This window comes from Dermacentor silvarum, chromosome 4 (assembly GCF_013339745.2).
Source record: "Dermacentor silvarum isolate Dsil-2018 chromosome 4, BIME_Dsil_1.4, whole genome shotgun sequence".
NCBI classification, from domain to species: Eukaryota; Metazoa; Arthropoda; class Arachnida; order Ixodida; family Ixodidae; genus Dermacentor; species Dermacentor silvarum.
In genome coordinates, this window is record NC_051157.2 from 220,821,064 (window position 1) to 220,828,730 (window position 7,667).

At 58.1% G+C, this 7,667-nt stretch overlaps 2 non-coding genes across 2 annotated transcripts; both read right to left on the reverse strand.

Annotated features, from left to right (window-relative positions):
* Positions 1 to 1,892: 1,892 nt before the first annotated feature.
* LOC119451086 (5.8S ribosomal RNA) lies at positions 1,893 to 2,045 on the reverse strand. Its single transcript, XR_005191657.1, has one exon. It is a non-coding gene; the product is annotated as a 5.8S ribosomal RNA (ribosomal RNA).
* A 1,687-nt stretch (positions 2,046 to 3,732) lies between these two features.
* On the reverse strand, positions 3,733 to 5,547 carry LOC119451223 (small subunit ribosomal RNA). Its single transcript, XR_005191749.1, has one exon. It is a non-coding gene; the product is annotated as a small subunit ribosomal RNA (ribosomal RNA).
* Positions 5,548 to 7,667: the final 2,120 nt, after the last annotated feature.

The window sequence follows — 7,667 nt, forward strand, 5'->3', positions numbered from 1 at the left end:
CAAGCTTGCCCAGCGGGTTCTCCGCTCCGTTTCCGGAGGGCGTCATCGTTCGGGCCTCCCGACAACCGGGAGAAGCCCATGGGGCCTGGACGGCGTGACGAACCTCTCGTACACGGCGAGGTATAACTCCCGCGAGCCGTCCCCGAAGGGACGGGCAGGGCACCTCCACAGCCGGACTCAAAGTCGTACTTTTCCCATTGACCCGCGTCCGTCGCGGCGTTCTACCGGCGGTGGGAAGTGCGCACCCCGGAGACCGCGTCTGCGTGCCAGCAGCCGGAACAGCCCCCCGAAGGGGGCCGTTTACCCGACGCCGCCGGCTCCGCGATCGTCCGGAGACTGAATCCCACCGCTTTCGAGCTTCGAGGGCCCACCCGTTTTACTCTAAGCGGTTTCACGTACTCTTGAACTCTCTCTTCAAAGTTCTTTTCAACTTTCCCTCACGGTACTTGTGAACTATCGGTCCCTCGGTCGTATTTAGCCTTAGATGGAGTTTACCACCCACTTAGGGCTGCACTCTCAAGCAACCCGACTCACGGGAGGCTCCATCCCGGGCGCGCAACGGCGGAGACGGGCCTGGCACCCACTCTGGGACAAGCCCCTGTCAGGGGACTTGCACCGTCGCAAACACCCGAGAACGTCGCCTCCCATACACCACATTTCCCGACCGCCTGCAAGGACGGGGGATTCGGTGCTGGGCTCGGTCCCGTTTCGCTCGCAGCTACTCGGGGAATCCCTGTTGGTTTCTTTTCCTCCGCTTAGTGATATGCTTAAATTCAGCGGGTTGTCTCGCCTGATCTGAGGTCGACAAACGGATACATCGCTTTCGCCCATTCCAGCGTGCTGGAAAGGACTCGACACGTTCGAAAGCCCAGCGCAAACCGAGTGCGCCGCCCTACCACGTCCTTCGCCCAACACGGAGCTACTTATAGACGAGGCTGGCAGGCGGTTTACAAACCGCCTGCGCGCGTGCGGCGCACGAGCAGTTGCGTGGCAAACGACCGTGTCTGCAGCCCAAAACTCCGCCGAGGCATGCCGCCCACGCAGCGCGCCGCTTCAGCGGGCGCCGCAGGACGGACTCGTAGCCTGGCAGAGGGCATCGTCTCGTGTGGCGTCGCCCCTGCCCCAACTGGAGTGGCCCAGTCTTTTCGGGGCAGAGACTGCGAAGCACTTGGACCGACGGCGGACTACGACGGAACACTTCAGCCCCGCCAACAGGCAAACCCACGCTTTCGAAGGAGACATTTTCCGCTTCGCGGCGATTATTTCGTCATGCAGTTTTCTTCGCGCTCGCAGACGGCGCACTCGCGTAACCGCATCACTACCGCTTCGGGGCGCACCCTTGTCCTCCCCGTTCCGCGCAAGAATTTTTTCCGATTCCTATTCCTACGACGAAACCCAGACTAGGGCGCCTGCACCCGTGCGGTGACGCGGACGAGTGACCTTTTTGCAAGAGCTCGACGTACTCCGAAGGCAAACAACGCAACGTGCGATCACGCTCGCTTAGCGCACGGCGCGGGAATCGGCCGGCATTTGCTTCCCGCGTTTGTCCGTGCACGCAAGCTTCCGACTCTCTCGCAAACGTGCGCGCTACTGCTGTCGCAACAGACGTTTGCGCCTCGCGATTCAGACCGCACTTTCCCTGCAGGTGTCCGACTCCATCCTGCGGCGGTCTCTTCGGAGGCGCGCACTAGCCGCGCTGCAGTAGTACAATGCCTCGTTTCCGTCTCTGCGAAGTTTTGGCACAACAGTTCAGTTCGCCACCGTCTCCCTCACGTGAGGCCGCTGGCGCGTGGCTTCAGCACTCAACGTACTGTCCGTGATGCCGACGCGGTCAAAACGAGTCGACGGACGCACGTTCCCTTGTGCGCCGAAGGCTCTCTTGATATGTGATCCGACCCTCAGACAGACGAAGCCAAGGGAAGACCCAAGGCCGCAATGTGCGTTCAAAGAATCAGTGCTCAGTGTGTCCTGCAATTCACACCAAGTCTCGCAGCTGGCTGCGTTCTTCATCGACCCGAGAACCGAGTGATCCACCGCTTAGAGTCGTGAAAAGTAGTTTGTTCAATTCCGTACAGTACAACCAGGGTTTTAGGCACGTGGCGTCTCCCTGTGTGTGGTTTCGAAGGGCACCTTTCTGCGCGCGCTCCTCAAGTCTGCGCGCTCTTTCGACAGCCGCGTCTCAGACAGCTGGTAGCATATAGGCGCACCACACCCTGCTACTTGCGTGTTGCGTTTCCAGCTAAACCCCGCGAGCCTTTGTGTGCACGTAAACCTCCACTCTGTATGCACCAGGATCAGTTGTAGGACCAAGATGCAGTGGAGCCGCTCACGGCTACACACCCGCGGGGGCGTGGCGCCCCTTACCACGTCTTTTTCTTTTTTTGCGAGCACTCGAAGCCGGTTTTCCCTGCCAACCATCCACCGGACCCGTGTACTACGTGTGCACGTTCACATTGCTCCACGAAAATTGGAAAAAAGCCGCAAGGCCATGAGGGGGCACGAGCAGCTGTGGAGTCTTTCACGGCGACACGGCCACGGGTGGGGTCTCGCCCCCATCGACGTGTCTCGCTTTTAGTCATCAGAAGGGTACTCAAATTGACCACAATGTCCCTCACACACAAACACGCTTTCGCATCGGCGGATTGCCGCAGCACACCCGCTGCTGATCCGACAGCCTACTTGAGACGACGGACAAGAGCCCGGCGCGCGTACTCGCGCGGCTCTCCAAAACCACTCGGCCAGTGCCAGGGACAGCTTTCGGCGCCGGAGCCGCAACAATTCTACTCGAGGCGGAAGACGAAGCCAGCAAGAGCCTGGCCGCAAGTGCGTTCAAGTTTCGAGACTTCAGTCCCTCGTCTGTCCGTAAATCCTCTTTCGACGTGCGGCGCCTTCCCAAAGCGCACAAGTCCGTTAACCGCGGAACGCGTCCGACGTAGCAAAGCCGCGTTTCCTCTCGTACTTCGCAGCAGCGCCGCCTTTCCCTCGGCGGCGGGCGAATAGCCTGCCAACGTCGTCGCATTCAACCGCGATCTCGACATCTCGCGCGTCACGAGCAGGAGCCGACCGGCAGCCTCCGGCCCTGTCGGGCTCGGTGGCACTTGCCGCGGAGGACGGGAGGGCGTTATGGGCCACGGTTCCTATTGTACTTGGCAGCCACACCCTCGTACCGCCAGTTCCATGACCGACCGAATGCCGCGCCGTTCCTTCAGTACTTGGGCAGCAACATAGTCGGGTCGTTACTCCATACTCGCCGCAGGAAGCGACCGGCAGCCGCCAGCCTTTTCAGACTCGGCGGCGTTTGCCGCGGAGGACGGGAGAGCGCTTGCACCGCAGTTCCAACTATGAATGATGGATGGCAGGCAGCTTTAGCTCTCGACCGCCAGTTCCTTGACCGACCTCTACCGTTCCTCTCGTACTGGGCAAAGCTTTGTCGGGTCGTCTTACTCCCATTCCGCGCATGAGCGTCGAGGCGGACTGAAAGCCCACCCATGAAAGTGCGTTACGCCGTTTGTACCCACGGGCGCGGCCAAGCCAACCGTCCAAGGTTGCAGCCGCCGCCCGCTGGGCGCAACAAATTGGGCACGGGGCGCCCCTCAGAATTCAGGCAGTCCCCGCGCATGTTCGGGTATAGCCGTCCCCGCGTCCAAGCGGGGACAGCGGCGGAAAGCGTCGGGCGCAGCGAGCCGCTCCACCCACACGGGGCAGAAACGATCGTCACCCTTCACAGTCCGGTAATGATCCTTCCGCAGGTTCACCTACGGAAACCTTGTTACGACTTTTACTTCCTCTAAATGATCAAGTTTGGTCATCTTTCCAACAGACCGGCGCAACCGAAAGGCCGCGCCGGACATCGGTCCGAAGACCTCACTAAATCATTCAATCGGTAGTAGCGACGGGCGGTGTGTACAAAGGGCAGGGACGTAATCAACGCGAGCTTATGACTCGCGCTTACTGGGAATTCCTCGTTCAAGGGGAACAATTGCAAGCCCCTATCCCAATCACGAAAGAAGTTCCACGGGTTACCCAGTCTTTTCAGACAGGGATAAAGACACGCTGCTTCCTTCAGTGTAGCGCGCGTGCGGCCCCGGACATCTAAGGGCATCACAGACCTGTTATTGCTCTGTTTCGTGCGGCTAGGAGCCGCTTGTCCCTCTAAGAAGGTTGTAAGGTGCTGGGAACCCCGCACCTATTTAATAGGCTAGAGTCTCGTTCGTTATCGGAATTAACCAGACAAATCGCTCCACCAACTAAGAACGGCCATGCACCACCATCCACCGAATCAAGAAAGAGCTCTCAATCTGTCAATCCTCCCAGTGTCCGGGCCGGGTAAGTTTTCCCGTGTTGAGTCAAATTAAGCCGCAGGCTCCACTCCTGGTGGTGCCCTTCCGTCAATTCCTTTAAGTTTCAGCTTTGCAACCATACTTCCCCCGGAACCCAAATACTTTGGTTTCCCGGAAGCTGCCCGCCGAGTCATTTGAGTAACTCAGGCGGATCGCTGGTTGGCATCGTTTATGGTCAGAACTAGGGCGGTATCTGATCGCCTTCGAACCTCTGACTTTCGTTCTTGATCAAAGAAAACATTCTTGGCAAATGCTTTCGCAGTAGTTCGTCTTGCGACGGTCCAAGAATTTCACCTCTAGCGCCGCAATACGAATGCCCCCGTCTGTCCCTCTTAATCATTACCTCGTATTCCAAAAACCAACAGAACAGAAACGAGGTCTTGTTCTATTATTCCATGCAAGTTTATTCAGGCGACTCGCCTGCGTTGAGCACTCTAATTTTTTCAAAGTAAAAGCACCGGCCTTCTCGAGGCACACAATGAAGTGCACCAAGAAAGGACCGGCATGATGTTCAGTCCGAGCCGTCGCATCGGGTAGATGCACTACTCGTCTGGAACTGAGATCCAACTACGAGCTTTTTAACCGCAGCAGCTTTAGTATACGCTATTGGAGCTGGAATTACCGCGGCTGCTGGCACCAGACTTGCCCTCCAATTGATCCTCGTTAAAGGATTTAGAGTGTACTCATTTCAATTACGGGGCCTCAAAAGAGTCCCGTATTGTTATTTTTCGTCACTACCTCCCCGTGCCGGGAGTGGGTAATTTGCGCGCCTGCTGCCTTCCTTGGATGTGGTAGCCGTTTCTCAGGCTCCCTCTCCGGAATCGAACCCTGATTCTCCGTTACCCGTAACAACCATGGTAAGCAAGTAACCTACCATCGAAAGTTGATAAGGCAGACACTTGAAAGAAACGTCGCCGGCTCGTGGCCATGCGATCAGCACAAAGTTATCCAGAGTCACCACACAATACGGGCCGAAACCCGATCGATCTTGGTCTAATAAAAGCACCCGTCGCCCAAAGGGCTTCAGGCTCACTGCATGTATTAGCTCTAGAATTGCCACAGTTATCCAAGTAGGAAGAAACGATCTAAGGAACCATAACTGATTTAATGAGCCATTCGCGGTTTCGCCTTATTTCGGCATGTACTTAGACATGCATGGCTTAATCTTTGAGACAAGCATATGATTACTGGCAGGATCAACCAGGTAATCGTTCAACTGCGCGTCCAGCCATGCCGGACGCCGTTGTTGCGACGCCGAGGCCACCTTCAGGCGCCTCAGCACGCTTCGTTTTTGCAAAGCCGACCTCTTTGCACAGTCCGAGATGACGGCGTTCGAGCTCGCTACGGCGCCCTCCCCGCAGGGCCGGGTATCGCCACGCGGCAAGAAGCACGCACACTCTCGATAGATTCGTTGCGTCGACTCGGTCACGGCTTGCGGGATTTGCCATCAGCCCGCAGCACTGGTGGACCGATCGGCGCTTGCAACGTAGCCGAGACGGCAAAGCCGCCAAGCGACGGGTCACGCCCGCGCCTTCGGCGCTTTCGTATTTGACTCGTCCGAGGACGATGCGGAACACACCTCGATATCGTGGATATGGCGTCGTCCGACAACCAGCCCCTAACGCATCAAGCGGATGAGGCTGCAGACGATTGCCGAGGGATCCACGGGAGAGGCTCCGGGGACACGCTTGACGGGCACGGAGCCCGCCGCATATCAGACACCCAGGTCGCACGCACTCGGGGGGCGACTGCACTCCAACCCCCATATAATAGCAGCGATAAGTACCCAGACCTCCATGGGGCCGTACTCGTGGCATTTTCGACGGGGATTTGGCGGAAATCGTGCCGCACCTTGACGAACTTTGAAAGTTTACGTCGGCTGCACAGGGCCGAAGTCGTGAAAACCAACACCGCGCAAGAGGGTCGTGATCGTCAATGTTTCGCCAGCGGCGAGTACGGCTTCGCGAATATTCACGTGCCTGAACCACCGCGCATCCTGTGCTGACTTTCACGGCGAACGAGCTTTCCGCTGCCGCACTTTCTCTGCAAACGTTGTGCCACGCACGGTGCTGTGCTCCATGACCGTTGTTTTGGACGGTGGCTTGCGTACTCGTCGGCGTATTTCCACCTCTCGCGTGCACCACGGTGCCCCAGCTCACCGATTCAAGGCAAACGTGCGAGCCGCTTTCGGTATTTCCACGGAAAAGTTGCGCTGAACGTGGCTTGCGCGCGCCGCCCCGGCTGACGCGGTTTCGGACTTTGTCTCTGCGAGCGGTCGCGTACTCGTCGGCGCAATTCCCGACGTCGCCGCAGTGCGTGAATCGCACAAAACGCACCCGGACACCGCAAATTGAAAAGTGGTACGATGTCGGCCGGGGCCGCATAGCTCTATATAATAGCAGCGATAAGTACCCAGACCTCCATGGGGCCGTACTCGTGGCCGCCGGCGGCAGTTAGCGCCGAAAGAAATTCCTCATTTTTGCTTTTCAAGCCGTGTTTCCACCTCTCGCGTGCACCACGGTGCCCCAGCTCACCGATTCAAGGCAAACGTGCGAGCCGCTTTCGGTATTTCCACGGAAAAGTTGCGCTGAACGTCGCTTGCGCGCGCCGCCCCGGCTGACGAGCTTTCGGACTTTGTCTCTGCGAGCGGTCGCGTACTCGTCGGCGCAATTCCCGACGTCGCCGCAGTGCGTGAATCGCACAAAACGCACCCGGACACCGCAAATTGAAAAGTGGTACGATGTCGGCCGGGGCCGCATAGCTCTATATAATAGCAGCGATAAGTACCCAGACCTCCATGGGGCCGTACTCGTGGCCGCCGGCGGCAGTTAGCGCCGAAAGAAATTCCTCATTTTTGCTTTTCAAGCCGTGTTTCCACCTCTCGCGTGCACCACGGTGCCCCAGCTCACCGATTCAAGGCAAACGTGCGAGCCGCTTTCGGTATTTCCACGGAAAAGTTGCGCTGAACGTCGCTTGCGCGCGCCGCCCCGGCTGACGAGCTTTCGGACTTTGTCTCTGCGAGCGGTCGCGTACTCGTCGGCGCAATTCCCGACGTCGCCGCAGTGCGTGAATCGCACAAAACGCACCCGGACACCGCAAATTGAAAAGTGGTACGATGTCGGCCGGGGCCACATAGCTCTATATAATAGCAGCGATAAGTACCCAGACCTCCATGGGGCCGTACTCGTGGCCGCCGGCGGCAGTTAGCGCCGAAAGAAATTCCTCATTTTTGCTTTTCAAGCCGTGTTTCCACCTCTCGCGTGCACCACGGTGCCCCAGCTCACCGATTCAAGGCAAACGTGCGAGCCGCTTTCGGTATTTCCACGG